The 22,097-nt window shown below is 46.2% G+C and overlaps 1 long non-coding RNA gene across 1 annotated transcript; it reads left to right on the top strand.

The window, feature by feature from the left end:
* The first annotated feature begins 680 nt into the window (after positions 1 to 680).
* Positions 681 to 5,896, top strand: LOC131810943 (uncharacterized). Its single transcript, XR_009345776.1, has 3 exons — positions 681 to 1,026; positions 3,578 to 3,898; positions 5,578 to 5,896. It is a non-coding gene; the product is annotated as an uncharacterized LOC131810943 (long non-coding RNA).
* The last annotated feature ends 16,201 nt before the right edge of the window (positions 5,897 to 22,097 follow it).

The following is a 22,097-nucleotide window of genomic DNA, read 5'->3' as shown; positions in this document are numbered from 1 at the left end:
ATCAGCACCTGGCCCTTAGGAGGTGCTCAACAAATGTGTTCAGCGAAGGGCCACTGACCACCCCAGAGAGGGCCATTGGAGGCCTGCGGGTTGACCTTCGCTGCCCGCCTACAGGAATCACACACGGCACAGACCATTTTCTCCTGCTCCTGGTGTCCAGCTGGACAGGGATGGAGAGGAGGCTGGGAGAAGCACCTGCTGTCTTCTCAGGCCCTTGAGAGGACCAGGAGAAAAGCTGCTCTGTGCTGGGTGAGGCACTGTGTCCTCTGTACGTCACCACACGAAGCACATTTACAGCTCAGGGAACTGAGTCTTTGGGTTTCCATAACCCACCACAGGTGACCCTGAGGCAAAGCAAAATTTTGACTGCAGAGTCCGATCACTAGGATTTGCGTGGCGTTACACGAGGGCCCTACCCTCAAGAAGGACTACACGGATGCAGGGACATCTGTCTGATGAGGAAATGGCCCCCGCAGGGTGCTGGTAGCCAGCTTCCCCATCTCCCTTCTTAGCACCGCCGGCGCAATACCCGCACTGTCCCAGCTTGTGTCTGGGGTCGTCCACACGGACTCCTAGAGGCTACGTTAGTTCCGAGGGCTGTGATCACAAACTGCCATTTATGACTTAAACTCTTGGCTTAAAATAACGGAAATGTACTCTCTCGCAGCTCTGGAGCCAGAAGTCCGACAGCAGTTTCAGTGGACAGAAAGCAGGTGCAGGCAGGGCTCTATGCCTTCCAGAGGCTCTGGGGGAAAATTTGCTCCCTCCGTCTCCCAGCTCCTGGATCTCCGTTCTTTGGCTCACGGCCCCTCCCTTCATGTTCAAAGCCCGCGGGAGGGTGGATTCAGATCCCACTGCTTCCACCATCACTTCACCAGCTGCCTCCTGTGTGTGGGCATCAGCTCCTGCCTCTCTCTAGTCCGGAGGCTTGTGACGGCATTCAAGGCCCACCCAGCTAATCCAGGATAATCTTCTCATGACAAAATTCTTCATTCAGACAAACCTGCAAAACTTTTCCCACATAAGGTAATATTCCCAAGTTCCAAAGGTATTTTTGAATGGCCATCTTTCAGCCCATTATAGAGGGTGAGTGATTTGCCCCAGGTCCCATAACAAATGTGGGGCTCAAACCCAGGCAGACTCTCTCCAGAGCATACCTGTCTCCCCACCCCCACCCCATCCTGCCGAACTGCCAGCAGCCCAAACCAGTGCTGATATTTAGGGAAAGCAATGACTTCAGAAGCAGACATGGCTGGTTTGCGTAAAGTTGTTAAATTGCCTTCAATATTTTTGAAAGTAAAACAGGATGGAAGAGGGTTCCTCTTTTTGTTAAAACATTAATTTAACCAGCTTGCCCCTCTTCGCAGCTAGGCTAAGTCTCTGATTTCATGAAGTAACTAGGAGGAAACACTGATTTGTTTGTTGTTTGTATCTCTGTCATTAGACTTGGGATTTATGAACACATTTGAAATATCTCCTTAAAAGCCAGAGAAGGGGAGGCGCCTGGGTGGCTCAGTGGGTTAAGCATGGACTCAGGTCATGATCCCAGGGTCCTGAGATGGAGCCCCACGTTGGGTTCTCTGCTCAGCGGGAATCCAGCTTCTCCCTCTCCCTCTGCCTGCTGCTCTGCCTATTCATGCTCTGTCAAATAAATAAAATCTTTTAAAAAAATTTAAAAAGGAAAAGAGAACGGGAAGGGAAAATGGTATTAAAGAGAGGTAACGATAAATTCCCAAGGAACTTGTTTTCTTCCCAGCCGCATCTTTATTCCTAGCTGCAACAGTGGAGTCTGGTGTTAAATAAGAGACCTTAAAACTTCTGAGTGCCAATGTTGGACAGAGCTGTCCAGTGATCTGGTCAATGCTTGGCTAGTCTAGAAACTCCCCTTCATCAGACACGTCTCTTTTCCTTTGTTCGCAAGCCACAGAGCTGAGTAAGAGTGACAGATGGAATGTCGTCTGAATGGAATAAAGATCCTTGTCTTAGAAGAAAAGAGAACAGAAGAATAATTCATACCTAACATTTACTATGCACTTATATGTGCCTAATATATTATATATTAATTTTCTTTTATCCCACTTTACAGATGAGGGAACTAAGACCTAGGAAGGTGAAGTAATTTGCCTACAATGAAATTTCTAGAGGCACCTGAGTGGCTCAGTTGGTTAAGCATCCAACTCTTGGTTTTGGCTTAGGTCATGATCTCAGAGTTGTGAGATTGAGTCCCACATCGGGCCTGGTGCTGAGCATGGAGCCTGCTTGGGATTCTTTCTCTGGTGCTCTGACCCACATACACACATTCTCTCTCTCTAAAAAAATTAAAACTAAAACATTTTTAAAAAAATATTTTCTTTAGGGCGCCTGGGTGGCTCAGTGGGTTAAGCCGCTGCTTTCAGCTCAGTTCATGATCTCAGGGTCCTGGGATAGAGTCCCACATCCGGCTCTCTGCTCAGCAGGGAGCCTGCTTCCCCCTCTCTCTCTGCCTGCCTCTCTGCCTACTTGTGATCTCTCTCTGTCAAATAAATAAATAAAATCTTTAAAAAATATATTTTCTTTAATTAAATAAATGAAATTTCTGGGGACACCTGGGTGGCTCAGTGGGTTAAGCCTCTGCCTTTGGCTCAGGTCATGATCTCAGGGTCCTGGGATCAAGTCCCGCATTGGGCTCTCTGCTTAGCAGGGAGCCTGCTTCCTCCTCTTTCTCTGCCTGCCTCTCTGCCTACTTGTGATCTCTGTCAAATAAATAAATAAAATCTTTTTTAAAAAATGAAATTTCTGGTAGACAATGAAGCAAGAACTTGAACCTAGGTCTGTCTGTCTCCCAAAGCCATCCCCTACTACATGACTGATTTTAGAAGGCTCAGGTTTTCCCATTTTTTCCCCATCTGGCCTTAAGTGTAGAGGTTAAGGGCCTGGGCTCTGGAGGCAGAGCACAGGGGTTTAAACCCTGGTTCTAGCACCCCAGGCTCTATAACTTTAGCCAAATAACTCAAACTTTCTTCTGCATGGCTTTCTGATTTCTGGGATGTTGACATTCATAGCACTGACCTTGTGTAATTCTTGTAGAAATCCAATAAATTAATACAAATAATATGTTTGAAGCAATAACTGGACATAATAAGTGAACTGTTATTATGGGAACATCCAAGAACTTCAGCAAGAGAGTCAATTTACCAGCAGCCCCTCACTAAAAGCCACTGACCTCAAGCCAGAATCAAGTGCAACTACTGGATAATTAACAGGGCAAATTCCTCCTCTTGTTTAAAAAAAAAAAATGTCCGCGAGGCACCTGGGTGACTTAGTGGGTTAGTGCCTTTGGCTCAGGTCATGATCTCAGGGTCCTGGGATCGAGTTCCGCATCGGGCTCTCTGCTCAGCAGGGAGCCTGCTTCCCTTCTTCTCTCTCTGCCTGCCTCTCCGCCTACTTGTGATCTCTCTCTGCCAAATTGATAAATAAAACCTTTTAAAAAAAAATGTCCAATATAAATAAGTAAATGAAAAACCCAGAAGCCTGGGAGAACAGAATAATAGACTAATTAAGATAAAATGTGTTTTTGTTTTCCTTTATCTCCTTACAGACTTCAGCTGAGTAACACTGTCCCTTAGCAACTCTGACCGGTTTTCAAGAAAGAAGTGTCTCATCTTACCCCATTGCTGTGGATGCACATGGAGACAGTTTCCCGGGTTTCAGCATGATCAGATGTCCATGCCACAAGAGCTGGGGCTCGTTCACTCCCCCACCCAGGGCCCGGAAAGCAGACCTTGACAACCACACTGCAAACCTGTGCATTGAGACATTCCAGAAACTAGGTGTTATAAAACTGCTGTGTGCCTAGCCCTGTGCTATCAGGGAGGCAGAGGGCATACGAGGCATTGCCCCAAACTCCGGGAGCTTCCAGGTAACTTGTAGAGTCAATCATCACCATGGAAGTCAGACAAAAACTTGAGCTCCAAGGATTAGCCCAGGGATGGAGACGAAGCAGCCCTATGGGTCATTGTTGGCTGCAGAAGTATGAATATGTGCTGAGGAGGTGGGATGTGAGCTTGACCTTTGAAGAATAGTTGGAGTTTGGATAAAGCAAGAGAAAAAGAGGGGCTTCTGGGTGGTTCAGCCGGTTAAGCACATCTGCCTTTGGCTCAGGTTATGATCCCAGGGTCCTGGGATCGAGCCCCACATCAGGCTCTCTGCTCAGCGGGGAGCCTGCTTCTCCCTCTCCCTCTGCCCGCCTCACCTGTCAGTGAAAGGTGACCACAGATCCCTCTAGCTGCTTGGCTCCCCACCGCCTCTTTCTCTAGCTCTGAAGGGACACAGGTTATTTTGGGCTCCCCTACACCTCACAGCCGCCTGGGTGAGGGTCTGGGCTGCAGACCTGCAGGAGATCCTCATCCGGCATCTTGGTCCATGTAAAGGAGGGCTGGAAGCATCAATAGAAAATGTATTGGCGAGTTCTGATGTTGTGAAGTGAGTGGAAGATTATTTAGATAAACGGATTAATCTGATTGAAATGGTTCCCAGAAGTAAATGTCAATGAACCAGACGTAATAATTTCTTGCTCATGAAGTAGTGTTAGTATGCATGTGATCTGAAGTTTATGTTAAAGTACGAGCACAAGATTGCCTCTTGGGCCGTGGATGGTGTAAACAGGGGATTGGGCCACCACGAATGGGAACTGTTTGTGTCAAATCTGGTTAGCTCAGGCAGGGTGATGGGCCAGAGTCGAGGGTCCTAGAGTGTAGTTGTTGAATCATAAACAATAAGTCAAGGCCAGAAATGTATCTTTTGTGTGGAAATTAACGTCGGCTCTCTGTAAACATCTGCTAAGCGAATTCCGAGTGGCCTCTCTGTACTAGAGGTTTTGCTTCAGTGCGTCAGGAGAACAAGAGTTGCCTTCAGAGGGAACAATTGCCCTCTTAGAGTGTGTGTGGGGGATCTTAGGAGAGAGAGAGAGAGAGAGACCCAGTCACGTGTGCATGTTCTCCGAGTTAGGTTGCTGTTACAAAGTGTGCTCCAATTAAGAGTTCTGTGATGAGCTAACAAAAAATGGAGAACAGGCTAAGTTAAAGTTAAAAGACGTTTCTTCACTGCAGAACTTCTCAGAGCCTCCAACTTGTTAATGTCAATGTCATTGTCCAGAAAGGGCTATTACAGTATGCGGCAGTCACAGCTTCCCAACCTTTTATGACCACAGAACTCAGAGAGATGGATGATAGATAATAGATCGATAGCAGGGTGGAGGGGTAGAGGGATGCAGGGTTGGGTGATATGGGCAGAGGTAGCATTTCGCAGGCCTATTTGTAAATGAGGAAGAGAAGTAACGGAAACTGTATGTATACCTGTGACTAGATAAACGGACGTCCTTTGATGTGAGGTAGTGCGGTGCAAATTAAATCAGCTAATTAGATTAAGATGCTTTTGGATGCAGGGAACAGACTTCCATTTAAAGGGGCCTTAAACAATATTATGTAAGCAATCTGGAGGCCAGGTGACTTCAGAAGGAGTTAATTCTTAAGCAGCTCTACAGTAGCGGTAGCGTCATGAATTCAGACTTTTTTTTGTTTTCTGCTCTGCCTTCCTCAGCACAAAGACGATGTCTTCCTTCTGATTGCAAGATGTTGCTGTAGTTCCTGGCACCAGCAGATGCAATCCTCCAGAGTTGGAAAGAGCCATTTCCTCCAGGGCGGCTCCTTTTTTTAGGAGAGAAACTCTTTTGCAGTAATCCCGCACCCTATCCCCCAAACTCTCCTTTAGGTCCACATGACGAGATGGGGTTTGCCGGTCTGGGCCCTGAATGAGAAGCTGAGGAGGGGAGTATTGGCATTTTAAGTCTTCAGAGTGGGAGGTGGGTCCTACCAGCAAGGGGAGTGGGATATCTCAGCCAAGAATGTCTATTATGTAATTGTGTGATCTTAGTATTTTAGTCTGTGTTCTCCAGAGTAACAGAATATAATAATACTATGCATGCATGCACGCGCGCGCATACACACACACACACACACACACACACACACACACACACACACTTCAAGGAGACACTGAGTTAAAGAAATCTGTATATGACTATGAAGAGACTTATTACCAGGAAATGGCTCCTGTGATTACAGAGGCTGAGAAGTCCCAAGGTCTGCAGTTGCCAAGCTAGAGACGAAGGAGAGCCAATGCTATAGTTCCAGACTGAGTCTAAAGGCAGGAGAAGACCGGTGTCTGACTTGAGACACTCAGAAAAAGAACCGTCTTATTCTACTTTTATTTTTTTATTCTGTTCAGCCTTTCAATGGCTTGGAGGAGGTCCACTCACATCAGCAGAAGGCAATCTGCCTTCCTTGGTCTACTGACTCAAATGTTAATCTCATCCAAGAATACCATCACAGCCACACCCAGAATAATGTTTAACCAGATATCTGGGTGCCTCATGGCCCAGTCAAGTTGACCCATAAAATTAACCATCACCTTTAGGTAAGCTACCTCTTCAAGCCTTAGTTACTTCCTTCATAAAATAAGATATCTGATTGGATTGCTGTGAGAATTACACAAAATAACATATTTAAAGTACATGGCACGAGATCTAGCACACAATTCACTCTTAATACAGATTTTTAGAGCACAAAATTGGACTCCTTATAATAGTAGCCACCCCATTTTCATTGATTCTTTCTCTTATGTTCATATGAGGCCACCTGTTAGTCCCTTACAAATGCTGAGTTAGTTAAGGACCCCTGGGATATCCCATATAGACTTAAAAATTAGTACATCTTCTGTAAATTGCCTCACAGCCATGATATTTCTTTTCTACGCTGGCCCTTGCAGATGTCAATTTCCTGCAAAGTCCCTTGTGCTAAGGAGGCTGTTGTCCATGCCAACAAGGCATCTCTCCTCATGCTGAACAGTGCCCTTGAGCTCTCCAGAGCTGGGTTCTGAGCAGAAGTCAGTGAAAAGCTCTCTCAGCTGCATAGAGTCTTCTGTGAAAAACACTCCTTCAGCTTCTTCTGCAGCTCCTCTCATCATAGCTCATTCACTTGGCCAACAAATATTTATTGAGCATCTACTATGTTCCGGGAATGTGCCAGGGAGTGGCTCACGGACAGCTGGCAGCTGGGCTGAACTACAGGGGTCTATGGAGTTAGCACTGGAAGATTGGAGGGTCCGGGGAAGATGCTGCATCTTCCCCAGACCCAGAGTGCCAAGAGGCCACAGTATTTGTGCCCTTCTGAAGACTTGGCACTTAAAGGGATGAGACATGGGGGTAGAGGGAGGCATAAGGATTTTGCAGTGATGACCTTCAAGGGTAAGAACCATTGTTTCTTAGAGTAACCATTTTCTACATTGGATTTTTGCACTTGGCCTCTGGCCACAATGTGCCATTTTAGATTAAAGGCGGACGCAAATAACACTTCTCCTTCTCCTTGTTTCCTCTTCTGTCTGTCCTCTTCTGGGATTTTCTTTCTATGCCTGAGCCGGAAAATATCAGAAGATAGAGCTCTGAATTTTCTTCCTCCTGCTACCCCAGCAAGAGCATATGTTCTAAAGGATAAACGAGGTTCTGATGTTGGTTAACATTGCCAGCGATGTCACGGCTAAGTCAGTTGGGTTCTAAACCCAGTGAGCATAGTAAAGATCATCTACCATTAAAATAACATGTAGGAATCCGAAGTCCCACAGCTACGGTTCTGCAGTTTCCAAGCTATTAGCTTAGTATGCCCAGCACAGCGGGCTTTCTCTCAACACGGGAAAAGATTGCTATTTTTGGGTCTGAGCACCAGATCGGTATTTGGCTTGTGTTTAGGCATCACGATGAATGCAAACTAGTTGTGTTTTTTGTTCTCTGTTCTGTATTAGCGGAGGGTGAGTGGTTTGCATATATTTAAATAAGTGTGTGGCTGATGCGAATATGTGGCAGAGGCCCCTGCTGATATAGAACGTGCCAGCCATTTGTGGGGCCAGGAACATTTTTACAAATACTCTAAAACCATTTCTGTTTCCCCTCAAGTTTTTACTTTGGAAAATTTCAAACCTAGAGAAGAGTTAAAATAATAATATAGTTAATAATAAATACTCATATATCCTTCACCTAGATTTATTAGTTGGCAATACTTGGCCACATTGATGTTATTTTTCTCTTCCTCTCTCTAACAGACACACACGTGCGCATGCACACACACACACAGAGAGGGCACTAGCTACAGCAGATTTCCCCAAAGTGAATGTGCCTTAGTAACCAGCAAGATCAAGAAACAGAACATTGTCAGCAACCTGGAATTCTCCTTTGGGTCTCCTCCCTGGCCTCATGCCCAAGGAAAACCACTGTCCTGACTTCTTCTACCCAAATAGGTTTTGTCTGTTTTCTAACTTTGTGTGCATGGAATCACATTTTTATAAACTCTTTTGAGTCTGGCTTCTTTTGCTCAGTACTATGTATGTCAGATATGTCCAAGTGACATGCCGTAATCTGTTTTTGAAGTATCCCTAACGCTCTAGATGTTCCTGTTCAGGGCATGGACTTTTTTGAAGAATCTGGGCAAGTTGTCTCGCAGAATGCCCTGAGATCTGGACTTGCTTGGTCATTTCCTCCAGACTGGGCAGCTTGGGCATTGTTTGCAAGAATACAGCAAGGGTGAGGCTGTGTGCTTCCCCTTGCATCTATGAGGAAGCTCGAGTACCTGTGTGTCCTGTTACTGGTGGTGCTAAGATGTATTGCTTCATGGGACAGCTGCTGGTAGAGCTCTTGAGCGCAAAGATACCTTCCGTTTTGTGATGATACCTTCCATTTTATAATTAACAAGTTATCTTTGGGAGGATACTTTGAAATCATGCAAATATCCTGATGGCCAACCAACTAATCACTCAATGGTTTTAGCAACTCTGGATCATTTTTGTTTGAAGTCAATTATTTCATCGATGTTGAAATTCTTAGGAAATTCTCTTATAAAATCAAAACAGCCTTGGCTATCTTCACTTTTCCTACCCTCTAACCCCAAACCGATACAAAATGAACATGCATGTCTGACTCCCTTTGTTTCCTGAGTTCCACCTTCTGCCTTCTCTGCCCTATTCTGTACCTCGGGAGGCTGATCTTGAGCTCTGCACGACCTGAATTCACTTGTAATTGGGTTTCTGGTTGGGTGAGGCCCATGGAGCATGTTCTTGGCAAGACACCCAAGAGCAGAAAGGGTAAGAGGTGAGGGTGCCCCACCTGTCCCTGCTTTGGCTCTCCTAGCTGGCAGGAGCCGTGTCCCTTGTGCCTGAGTCCCCACCTGGTGGCTCTCCATGAAGTAGCTCTTCCTGGCGCTGGCAGCATGTTTCTTCCCTTTGGCCGTTCAGCCTTATGGTGACAAGAGATTCTTCCTCTTCTAGTCTGGCTGCTTTGGTAGTCCTTATTTCTATACTTAACCCCGTCCACTTCTGTACAGAATCCTTTTATTAAAAACCTCTCTACTTAAACCACTTGAGAAATTCTGCTTCCTGCCAGGACTCTGATTCAGTGAATTTCACTCGAAATCTCCAGGGCCAATCCAATTAGTGATTTTAAAATTTTACTTTTGTCGGTGGCATCACTGACAAGGCTGCATTTAACGGTGGAGACAATGGTCAGGGGGAAACAGAAAAGAAGTGGAACAGAGTGTCTTCCTTGTGGCCGATTTCTTGGAGGCCAGCTTCCCCGAGCCCAGATCCACAGTTTGGGTCGATGAACTAATGAAACTGGCTTTGGCTTGAGCCAGTCTGAGTTTGTTTCACCTGAATCCAAAGCGTCCTGACATCGGGGGTAGCACAAAGGGTCAGGAGTTGGCATGTGCAAAGGGATCAGAGGTTCTAGAGACACCCCGTGTCCACTTCCATTTGCCTGAAGAGTCTAACACGGCCATAGCTCTTTATTCTGGTCTCAGCTTTCTGTGGCTGTTTAAACAAAATATCAAAAGATGTACTATCTTTCCCTCTTCTCTGTCCAGTTCCTTGAAAGCAACCTGTCCTGGTTGTACTTCGGAGCAGGTCTCCTGTGTGTCACTCATTGGTCAAAGGCAGACTGTAGAGGAATTGCAAGAAGGGGAAACACCAGGCTCCGGGGCTGAAGCGGCAGGGAGGGGGCAGCTATTAAACCTGGAGACAAGGAGGCCAGTGTGATCACTTGACAGGAGCCTCGCTCCTCTGTCTCCTGCCATTGCTCCCACTGGCCAGACTCAGAAGATCCACCAGCTTTCCTTTCTGGCCTCGAGCAAGTGCAGAAGCGGGGAATGGTCGGCATGATATCTGGTACAGCGGTTCTGCTTAGCTCCTGGCCCAAAATGTACATCACAACCAAACATGCCAGATTTCAAGTGGACTAAGTGGCCCAGATGCCTTAGCCTGGCACTGAAGAGCTGTCTTTGAGAGGAGCTACATGTTATGACGGAAAGCAGCGTTCTCCATCCCAACCCAACCCGGGACACTAGCCCATGTGAGCCTCATCTGTACAAGTTGGGCTGTTGACATCACCTGCCTCATAGCCGTGCCCCAACATCCACCGTGCTCATACCTAGAAAATGCTCAGCACGATGCTAGAAAAACTGAGAATTTCATCACAGGTCACTGTTCTTAATATTGTCCTGACCCTTGCATGTCACTCTGGAGTATCTCAACGTGGAGCAAATTTCCCCAGAAAATATCTTGAGGCAGAGAGAATCTCCCTCGACTTACGATGCGGTTATGTTAAACCGATCATTAAGCTGAAAATGTAAGTCGAAGAAAATACATGCAGCCTACCTAACCTACTCCACATCCTAGCTGAGCCTAACCCACCTTAAACGCGCTCAGAACACTTAGAGTAGCCAACAGTTGGGCAAACTCCTCTAACGCAAAGCCTCTCTTATAACGAAGTGTGGAATATCTCATGCAATTTAGTGAATACTCTACTGAAAGTGAAAAGCAGAATTGTTGGGCAGGAACAGGACGGTCGCAAGTGTGTCACTGCCCCACCACCCCCCACCATAGGCGTGGCCGACTGGGAGCTATGGCCACGACTGCATATCACTGGCCCCAGAAAAGATCCAAATTCAAAATTCTGAGGACGGTTGCTACTGACTGCGTATTGGTTTCGCGCCATCATAAAGTCAAAAAATTGTTAAGTCGAGCCGTCATCTGTGGAGGACCATCTGCACTTGCTTTGCAACTGGAACATCTGGGTCCCAAGACGCTACCCCTCCCCCCACAGAGGGTCACCCCCACTGTGACCTTACTTTCTCTGAGCCTCCATTTCCTTACGGTAAAAAGAGCACAACTCTCCACTTCACAGACGTAGATACAGACCAAAGCAAATGAGACAAATGTACAAGAAAACGTTTTCTAGAGTGCAACAGCATTCTGCTAATGGAAGGAATTGTAATTATTAACCCAGCGAAGAGTGTTCTATGGCGAGCGTTTTTCTGATGATTTTCTTTGCCGCTCTCTTGTTGACACAGTGCATGTCAACAGATGACTCCATTTCAACCTAAATGTCCCTTGCCCAAGCTAATTGCTAATTTAGACTTAAACTGTGCCCAGCTCACGATTAGAATTCAAACCTTGGAACCCCATTAGGGATGCATAATGCTACATTTTCCTTCACTGAAATTAATCAGCTGCAAATGATTAAATCACTATATATAGTGTGAAACACAACAAAGCTGTAATTTTTATATAAATTCCAGAATGTTACATTATTTCCCTTCAGCACTGACATTGGAATAATTCTTCCACAATCATTGCTTTGTCTTCTGTAAAATAAAATTAAAAAACCCCGTTGCTCTTCGAGCGTACCGAAGTCTGCATTCAATATTTAATATGATTAATGTTTACTGTATTTGTTGTGGGGTTGTCTGCTAATTGTGGCGTTAAACCGCACCCCCTTCATCATCTTTGGGGGCTGAGGGATGTTGGTTCAGAACCACTGTTTGAGAAAGTATCAATTAAAATTCAGCTCCATTGAACACATGAATCTTTTTTGTTGTTTGTTTGTGGTGCCCGGCTTCTCTGGTGGCAGCCCTCTCCTTTTCTCCCCCTCTTAGCTGCAAAAACAGACTGAGATGCCAGGCAACTACGGGATATAGCCTATGGAGAGGCCCCACACTCGCTCAACAGGCAAGCGAGGGCCACAGATCCCTAGTATGCTTCTCTGGCAAAGCCTTCCACCCCTGAAGAGCCACGTGCCATTTAAGGAAGGTCTTGTCATGGGTGAGGTGGGCGAGGCATCTACGAGCTAACTTTAAGATGGCCGACTGTGCATCTGCAGGACCCGGAGACTCAGTTCCAGCATGTTCAATTCTGTGCCCCAGCCACCTCCTTCTTCAGGGCCTTGCCACCTTATGTATTACACCCCATGAGCCCCACTTGTATCCCACTCTGATTAAGAGTATCCCGTTGAGGGGCGCCTGGGTGGCTCAGTGGGTTAAGCCTCTGCCTTCGGCTAAGGTCATGGTCTCAAGGTCCTGGGATCGAGCCCTGCATCGGGCTCTCTGCTCTGCAGGGAGCCTGCTTCCTCCTCTCTCTCTGCCTGCCTCTCTGCCTACTTGTAATCTCTCTCTGTCAAATAAATAAATAAAATCTTAAAAAAAAAAAAAAAAAGAGTATCCCGTTGAGAGGGCAAATGAATGATGACCCAGTGTGGCCTGACACCTTCATGATAGACCTTGACTCTGTTCCTTAATCTCTTTGCTTTCTTATCTAGAAGATGGGAGTAAGAGTTGGGGTTGAGTCAGTGCTTTGTGGACTATAGGATGCTCTCCAGATGTGAAGGTCATTGTCATTGAGTGGTGTGCACTTCTCTGGTGGGCCGTCCCACAGTAGCACGCCCTCTGGTTCCCTCCTCAGAATCTCTGAGGGAAACTCTGAGCCAAGTCTTGAAAATGCTGCCAAGGGAAGGTGTCTCCCACTGCTGTTGCTGTCCACAGCTCCTTCCAGATGTTGGGGCCCTAGTCTTCTACTAATGTGGAGGCCAACCTGCACCAACTCTAGGCCACTTGGCAGTTGTGGCATCTTGTCAGTTCCAAAGGAAAACTGCCTCACTCTCTCATGGTCTCTCAAGGATTATGGGGACAAAGCATTCTTCCAGCTTCACTCTGTAGCCCTCTCTTTCTGGAGCCCACACATGAGACCACAAAGACTGTCTTCAGATTCTTTCTTCACCATGCTTCTCGTTTTTTCCCCTCATCTTCCTCACCTTGGTGAAACTCGCCCCCAGATACATGATCACTCCTTTCTGACCAAAGATTGAGCTCCACACGAACCCCTGGCCACACTGAGTATTGAGCAGGCACAGTGTTTTGGGGGTTACACAGAGCCTGGCATGCTCTTCACCCTAAGAGCTCACAACCTGTGGGATGTTCCCTTATGGACCTGTGCCTCACCAAGCCCACATCAGAAGATCCCTTGTGTGTTAGTGGGCTCTCTGTTCATTCCTCCTGAACTGTCGACAGTCAAAGGTGGGGTCCTGAAGATTTTAGCCTCTTCCCACCACAAAAGATTATGAACCAACCATATACCATTTTGATTTTGTGTTATCCTTCCAGAACTGGGGAGAGATTTCTCCTAAATCAATTCACACATCTTTCACTGATCTCTTTTGTCAAAGAAGGCATATTTATAAATGGGCTGTCCAGACTGGCTGATGGAAAAGGGGACGTTCACGTGAGACTGAGACTGAACCCTATACCTTGACCTAGAACTGATACTGAGGCTGAGTGCACCAGTGTGTCCACGCAGGTTATGAACATACTGAACTTCTTCTGTAGCAGTTGGTCAGTAGCCCCTGCCAAGTGCCCCTCTGCATTCTGGTTGCCTGGTTCCCACCCTGGGTTCCCCAGATCTACCCAAAATCCAACGAAGGCGCCTGGCACCCAGGGGTTCTCTAGGACCCTTCTCCATCAATTGGCCAGCGTTCTTTCACATTGACTGGTGTTCCTGCCATGCTGGTTGATAATTAATTTGACAATAATCAGACCCTCCCGGCTAACTCATCCCACAGGGGTCCCCAGGCAGTGACTTGAAGAGCCTGTCTCAAAAAAAGCGTTGGGTGGGGGGGGGGGGGCGCCTGGGTGGCTCAGTGAGTGAAAGCCTCTGCCTTTGGCTTGGGTCACGGTCCCAGGGTCGTGGAATCGAGCCCTGCATGGGGCCCTCTGCTCAGTGGGGAGCCTGCTTCTTCCTCTCTCTCTCTGCCTACTTGTGATCTCTGTCTGGCAAATAAATAAATAATCTTTAAAAAAAATAACTGTTGGGATCTGTTTTGAAACATACTAAATGTCTTTTAAAAATTACTTTGGTGGGTGTTGGGGTGGCTCAGTGGGTTAAGCCTCTCTGCCTTCGGCTCAGGTCATGGTCTCAGGGTTCTGGGATCGAGTCCCACATGAGGCGCTCTGCTCAGTAGGGAGTCTGCTTCCCCCCTCTCTCTCTGCCTGACTCTCTGCCTACTTGTGATTTCTCTCTGAGTCAAATAAATAAAATCTTTTAAAAAAAATTCCTTTGGTGACAAAAAGTCGTCACTGACCCTAACTGCCCCTGATGACATTTCCAGTTAATTGACAAACTCTACTTTGGGGATCTCAAACTGCCCCTTTGTGCTCGGATTTTGGGTCACTGCCAAGCACAGCACCAAGAGCTCCATGTGCAGGTCTTGTGGATCCCCTCTGTGTTATGGTGCCCCATAGACATTATTATTGTCATTTAACAGATCTGGAGACTAAGACTCAGAGGGTTGAGGTAATTCGTCCAAAGTATCACAATAGGAAGGGGCGGGGTTGGGCCTCACGCCCAGGCTGAGTGACTCTAAAGCTCTTAACTTTGAAGCGAAACTGATATATAGTCTCATATGTGTTACTTACCTTCATCTTCCTGTTGTTATGTGATCTCCACTATTCTCCTGCACTGAGGAATGCCCATGTGCGTGCATACATGTGTGTGTATGTGTGTGTGGAGTGGGGGGGAGTCAGGGTGTTGGGGGGTTGGAGAAGGGCCAGAACAGGAATGGACATCTGTAGGATGAAGTTCTGTGTACACACATAGTTAGTGTCATGTCCCTGTTCCCCATCATTTTTGTGGATCCTTTTGATTGCCTGGGTTGTCTGAGATTGAAAAAAAACATGGGTCAAGAGCTTTGATTCCCTTGCCCAGCTGGGTGTCCCGTGCAAGCCAATCCTCTGTTAAGGCATCCAGATCACAATGAAGGTGAAGAGAAATAAGAACCAGTAAGTGAAAACTTCTGGGACTGGGCAGGAGGAGCCTGTTAGCTTCTTTCTGCCAAGATGAGCTATGATGTCCTTCCCCCGGCTTTCCTCCCCTTCCTTCCTCCCTTCCTCTTCTTCATGTCAACCAGAAAAAGGCAAGAAAAGCTTATTGAAAAGCTATGAAAAATAGTAAGGGCCCAGAACTTTCCTTCTCCAGACTGTGCATGTTTGTGGGTCTGGAAGGAATGGAGATCATTTTGGAAGATTCTGGTGGGTTTTCGTTGTTTTGTTTTTAAAATTTTATTTATTTATTTGACAGACATTGATCACAAGTAGGCAGAGAGGCAGGCAGAGAGAGAGAGGTGGAAGCAGGCTCCCCACTGAGCAGAGAGCCCGATGTAGAGCTTGATCCCATGACCTGAGCGGAAGGCAGGGGCTTAACCAACTGAGTCACCCAGGTGCCCCGGGTTTTTATTTTTTTACCTTGAATTCAGAGTGTTTTTCTTGGGGGCAAACAATTTAAAAGTCAAAACAAAAGAAGACCCGGAGGTAATTCCTCTGAGAGCTGTTCCCTTTTGTACCCCATTTATCCCTCCTGGGTGTGTCCAGGCCTGGAGAGGCTCCGTCCCATTTACTCCCTGGGGGCTGGTTAGCCAGCTGTCAGGATCCTTGCCCTCCCATCCCCATGGCTGACAGTGGCCAAAATGTCCTTCATTTCTGCACTCAGAGTTTGCTGTTCATTAAAAGTCCCCTGACCAAATAGTGCTGTGTATACAGAATTACCTTTTTTATTCTTTTTCACCTTTGAGCTCAAAATTTCACCTATCATTAGGTTTTGAATGAACTGCAAATCCAATTTAATCCAGAAATGCCCACCAAAAAGTTGAACTTGAATTTTTCCGTAGGCTAAATTATGGCCCAGGGAGTAAGTTGGGGGAAGAGAGAAAATGCATCTTCTTGCATTTCTAACAACATTGTCTTTCCTGGTGTGGGAAGAATGGAACCCTGGGGCTGTGGATCAGAGTGTGGGCAGCTCCTGGGTCTGGGTGTTTTCTTCCCAGTGCCTCCCCCCTGGGAGGGGAGAGGGACCGGGAGGGGGGGGGAAGGGGGGGACGCCCTCTGCCGCAGTGGTGGCCCCAGGCAGAAACCTGCCCTGGCCTGCGGACAGCAAAGCATCAGATTCTGTACGTCAGCAGTGAAACTCAGCCGGAGGCTGACATTGCCATTGCGCCACCTGCTGGAAGTTTGGAAAAAGACTCCGAAACTCCCAGTTTGGCTCTAACTAGTAGTAGTATAATCCTAGTGATTGTTTTTAAATACTTCTCATTTTGTCTTATGATACAACTTACACAGGTTTATTGAAGACAATTTAAGAAATTCATATAAGTAAGACAAAGCACAAAAAATCACAATCCTGTCCCCCAGAGATTACCATTTTTTAATGTTTTGTTGGCTTTTTTTCTAGTCTTTTTTCTACTGGGATATGCGTAAATCCATGCACCCTATTAGTCTCATTCAACACGTTATTTTATAGCCTGATTTCCAAGCTTCACAATATGTCTTAGGTATCGTTGTACATCATCAATTGTGATCGACAACCTGACTTTTCCTAGCAGTTTTTACATCTCTCTACCATGATTCTAGGACATTAATGACAATGTTGTCTATGTCTTGTGTTTTTACTAAGCCTCATTTCCCAGCTCCCCTTTTCTCCCTTTCTTACATTCTCTTTCTTTCTCTCTCTCTCTTTCTTCCTTTCTTTCTTTGTTCTCCTTCATTCTTTCTTTCCTTCCTTCCAGATTTTTGTCTTTATTTCTTTATTTTCCCTCTGGTAGAAAAGGTCTCAGCAAATGTTGTTTGAGACAGTTTCTTGCAGTATCTCTTTCTCCCCCTGCCCCCCACCACTTTCATACAAGTGGCTCCAGAGACTTCTGGAGGTTCTCTACTAGGTGGGCTCTCTCCGCTGCCCTGCCTTGGAAGAGGAGACACTCTATATTCTGAATCAAGGTAGGCAAGACAGATAGGACCTTAGTGTAGTACTCCTCCAGCAAAAAAACAAAAAGCTTCTTACTCTGTGCCGGTCAGGCTCCATTCTAAGAACCTTCCATGAATTATCACAGGTCAGCATCATAAAACCCTCGTGAGAAAGAGTCCTTCTCCTTCCTTCTTTCCACTCACTAGACAGCTGAGGACACCATACTTGAGAAAAGCAGATGAGCTTACCCAAGATCATCAGTTTTTAGTCCCAAACTTCAATGTGCAGTGACTGCTATTAAGAGAAAACAAGGGGCATCTGGGTGGCTCGGTCGGTTAAAGGTCTGACTCTTGATTTCAGCGCAGGTCATGATCTCAGGGTCCTGCGATCGAGCCCCGAGTCAGGCTCCCTGGTCAGTGGGGAGTCTCCTTGTCTCCCTCTCCTTCTGCCTCTCCCCCTGCTCACTCTCTCTCTAAAATAGAAATAAATCTTTAAAAAAAAATAAATAAAGGAAAGGAAACACAAATTAAACAGAAGAGATTTCCAGATTCCCTTTAAAAAACTGGACACCTGGCAACATGGGTTTGTGTTCCCCACAGCAATAACCAACCCCACTGAGTAGTGGTGCCTGCGTGAGACCAGCAAGGACTCTCCAGTGGGACCATCTCCACCTTTCGCACATTCCCCCCACCACGGAGGCGCGTCTCCCATCAGCCGCACTGTGGGGTGGTCTGGCCTCATTTGCCAGACCAAGGGACTGACAAAAAGATAATGAGAGTCTTGGGGCTTTAAGTTCCTGGCTCTCTCAGAGAACCGGAGTGTGTTTATGGCTTCCCGAAAAGAACTGCCTATCTTTCCTGTTCGTGGGTGTGGGGATGGCTTCTGAGGGTGCTAGACCAGGAAGGGAGGGACATCAAGACAGATCAGACTGAAACAGTCACCATGGGTGCCATTACCAGAGCCATTGGAATAAGCGCACGTGGGCAGATGGGAATGTTTGGTCAGCTTGCTTGGCTGATTGAAGTCAGAAACCACCAGCAGCCTGAAATGAAGTTGCTAAAACATAGAACAGGAATTGGCTTTCTCTCTAAACGGACAGTCAAGTGAAAGTTTTAGGCTTTGTAAACCACACAGTCTCTGTTGGAATCTCTCACTAGAGTGGCCATAGGTGATATGTAAATGAGTGGGTGTGGTTGTGTTCAATAAAACTTTATTTACAAAAACAGATGAAGACCTTTTTTTTTTTTTTTTTTAAACAAAAGCAGGCCAGTTTGCTAACCCCAATGTAAAAGGCTAAATATAAAGACTTATAAATGGGAGTGTTGGAGTGACTTTATCCTGTGAAGACCACACACTGTTTAAACTTACTAGATTCTAGTTTCCGATTTTCTTCAACCGAACCTTCCATACATTGCTTCTTTAATTTTGGTGATTTTGGAAAAGAGTCAAGATAAAACTTCTGTCTGGAGATGATTTGAAATTGAGGGTGGGAATGCAGATTTGGATTCTCTGGCCTTATTTTCTAAGCTGTGTTAGCGATTGCTTTTCCAGAAGACCAGAATCCTGCATAGGAGGTTCCCCAGGTCATCAGACTGATTAAGTGAGGCAAGGCAGAATCATCTCCAAAAGGGATTGTACCTGTTGGGTCCCAACAGATGCTTCCTTCAAGGAACTGGCTGAACAATATCATCATTAACATTAACACAGCAATTTCCAGGCCTTAAGAGGTGACTTGAGTCAGGTGAGGGGGAAATAAAAAGAAAAAGAAAAGACTGAGAAGTCAGGCAGGTGTCTTTCCTAAGTCTCCAGTCTCCAGATTTGAAGGTTAGCCTCAAAAAAATGAGAAAGTGGGCTCAGAGAGGGCCAGAGAGTGAAAGACCATGGGAGGGTCACCTCTATTTGTGTTTTCCTTGAAGTATTTGGTTGTGCGTGTGCACAGGGAAGAAGGGGGAAAAGATACTTCTATGCTGCTCACTTTAGATAGACAAAATTCTGTGAGTTTGGAGGGGAAGGGGCCTTAGGAATCCAGGAATCCCCTTCATCACAAGGCATGACTCTCTTATATCCACGGAGACACTACTGGGTGGTTCTGGCATTCATTTCTAGTGAGCACTGATGGGGTCCTGATGGGTCTCATCTCCTTGTCAACACAGCATTCCTGGCAGCCTCTGCTCTCTGTCAGGGTCAGAACTTAGTAAGAACAACAGTAATGATTACACTAGCGATAGAGCATCTGTTGAATCTCAGACGTTGGGCTAAGTGTGCTTTACACATCATCTCCTCTAATCCTCATGACCCTACAAAGTAGTTGCTATTATTTTCCCTATTTAGCTCAAGATGCATTCCATTTCCTTGCATCCCAGATTCAGGCCAAATGCCTTCTGTTACACAAGGGGACACTGAAATTTAAGATCACGTCACAGCAAGTTGTGGAACCAACAAGGCCCCAGACCTCTGAAATGCCAGTCTATCGCCCCACGCTGCTGCCTTGGTGGTTGCATGATGTAGAAGCGAACAGGCCAAGAACACAATGGCTTAAATAAAAGTGTTTTGTGTGTCTCTCTCTCTCTCTCTCTTTCTCTCTCACTGCACAGTCCCAAGGCGAGCATTGCAAGGCTGATATGGTATCTCTGCTCCGTCACATAATTCAGGGACCCGGGATTTCTCCATCTTTAAGCTCCACCATCTCCCACGGTATTGACCTAAGAGGATGAAGACTGGTTTGATTCCACATCTGCCTTCCAGTCTAGGAGCAGATAAAGTCCCAGGCAAGGGATTTTTTTCTTTAAGGAGATGACCCAAAAGTTGCACACAACACTTCTCTTCACATTCCATAAACTGGAAAAAAAAAAAAAAAAAAGTCACGTGACTTCCAAAATATAATGAAAAATTTAATCCCTCCATCGCAACAGCTACATCTGATGTGCTCAGTAGCCAGGAGAAGCTCATGTCCACCACCTTTAACCACGCAGTTAGAGAACATTTCCATCACTGGAGAAAGTTCTATTGCACAGCACTGGTTTACAGATGATGGATTCAAACATGAAGACCTCAAAGCTTCCAGGCTCTCTTTGTGAGGCAACTGGAGTTTTATTTACCACAGAAGGTTGCAAAAGGAGTGGGGGCTGATGAGCGATGAAGCTCAAAGGTTTTGTGCTGGATAACTCCCCTACACTGGAGAAGCTGAGTCGAGCCTGAAACTATGACATATGGTCAGGCCTACTTTTTAAGCCACTGGTGCCCAGGTGCTGCCCCTCCCCTTTTGGGACCAGTCACTGGTGTCACAGATAATTCTCAAGAATCAGAGGCAAAGTGGGAACCTTGGCAGGAGTTTGTGGCAGACTCACAATCCCAGTCTGTCCAGGGGACACAGATTAGGGTCTCTTGTAACCCCTTACTGTTATTATCTGCCCGGGGTCAACCTGCTCTCCTTTTGGTGACAACAACCTTATTTTCTCTTCGAAACACGCTCCCCTCTTTCAGTACATGTGGATGTGTCAGACTGCAGAGTTGGGCATGGGACCTAGGCCTGACCAATCAGAGTCATGTTAATCGGCCCAAAGGTAGGCGTGTGTCCCCAGCAAGATCAAGGAGAGTTAGCCTCAGATTTCTGTGGGAACTATGGGGAAACAGGCCCTCTCCGTACACTAGATTGCTAAACAGATAAATTCTGGACATGTTTACCACCACACAGGAAGACCCTGACAGGAATGAGGACAAGGTGGGAAACCAGAGCCAAGAGAGTAAGAGAGACAGAATCCCAATGATGATGTTCGAGCCTAAGAATGTAGCTTATGCCTGAAGTCAGTCTACTCCTGGAGTTTTTAATTTTGTGAGCCAATAAATTTGCATTTTTTGTCTAAAACAAATGGGGCTGATGGGGCTGGTGTCTGGGTGGCTTAGTTAGTTGGAAGGATGACTCTTGATTTTGGCTCAGGTCGTGATCTCTGGGTTGTGAGATCAAGCCCTAGGTTGGGCTCCATGGTAAGCATGGAGCCTGCTTAGTATTCCCTCTCTCCCTCTGTCCCCTTGCACCCCCCCCCCCCACACACACACACCCTGCCCTCAAACCAAAAAACAACAAAAAAAATGTTTATGATGGGCTTCTCTTACTTGCAACCAAAATAGTCCTGGTAAATATAGGGTCATTTCCTCAAGACTCACATTTCCTGCTCGTCTCACATTGGTGTAGCTGAGCCATGGATCCCAGCCCTGGTTTTGGAAGAAGAGAGAAATTCCACTGAATAAAGAAGGCCTGGTACCCTGATCCATGCCACCAACCCCCTCCTCCCTCCAAGGCACCTCCTGGGCACTTACACCTCCTTATCCAAACACCATCCTCAGGCTGCTCTTCTATGACTTCTTTTCTCTTTGATATTTATCTTAACTTTATTTCATCTGGATGTCAGTCTGTGTGTGTGTGTGTGTGTGTGTGTGTGTGCACGCGCATGTGTGCATGCCTCAGCACATGTGGCGGTGCTCCTCAATCTTGAGTGTCCATCAGAAAGTAAACACAGTTTTCAAGGCTATACTCCTGATTTTTTATTCAGCAGGTCGGAATGGGGTCTAAGAATTTGAACTTCTAGCAACTTCCCAGTGATGCTGATGCTGCTGTCGAGGGACCATACTTTGCGCACTACTGGCATATGGGATGGGAGTAAATAGAGAAAAACACCTGTCATTTCTAGAATGTTTTATAACTTGTAAAGACCTTTGATGCAATTTATGTTAATTGAGCTTCATAGTCATCATGGAAAATGGAGAAGGCAACTACACTTGACATAACTATTATTCTGACAAGGAAACTGGGTTTCAGAGGAATTAGATGACTTACCACATTCACACAGGAGGACTTGCCAAAGCTGAAACCATGACTCCCATCTCCTCACTGCAGGATCTACTGCATTACAGTGTGCCATCTTGCACGGAAGTGGAATCCAACTTTAAGGAAGAGAAGAAAG

The sequence above is a fragment of the Mustela lutreola genome, chromosome 1 (assembly GCF_030435805.1).
Source record: "Mustela lutreola isolate mMusLut2 chromosome 1, mMusLut2.pri, whole genome shotgun sequence".
NCBI classification, from domain to species: domain Eukaryota; kingdom Metazoa; phylum Chordata; class Mammalia; order Carnivora; family Mustelidae; genus Mustela; species Mustela lutreola.
Note: the sequence above shows the minus strand (reverse complement) of the source record. Positions and strands in the feature narration are given on the sequence as shown.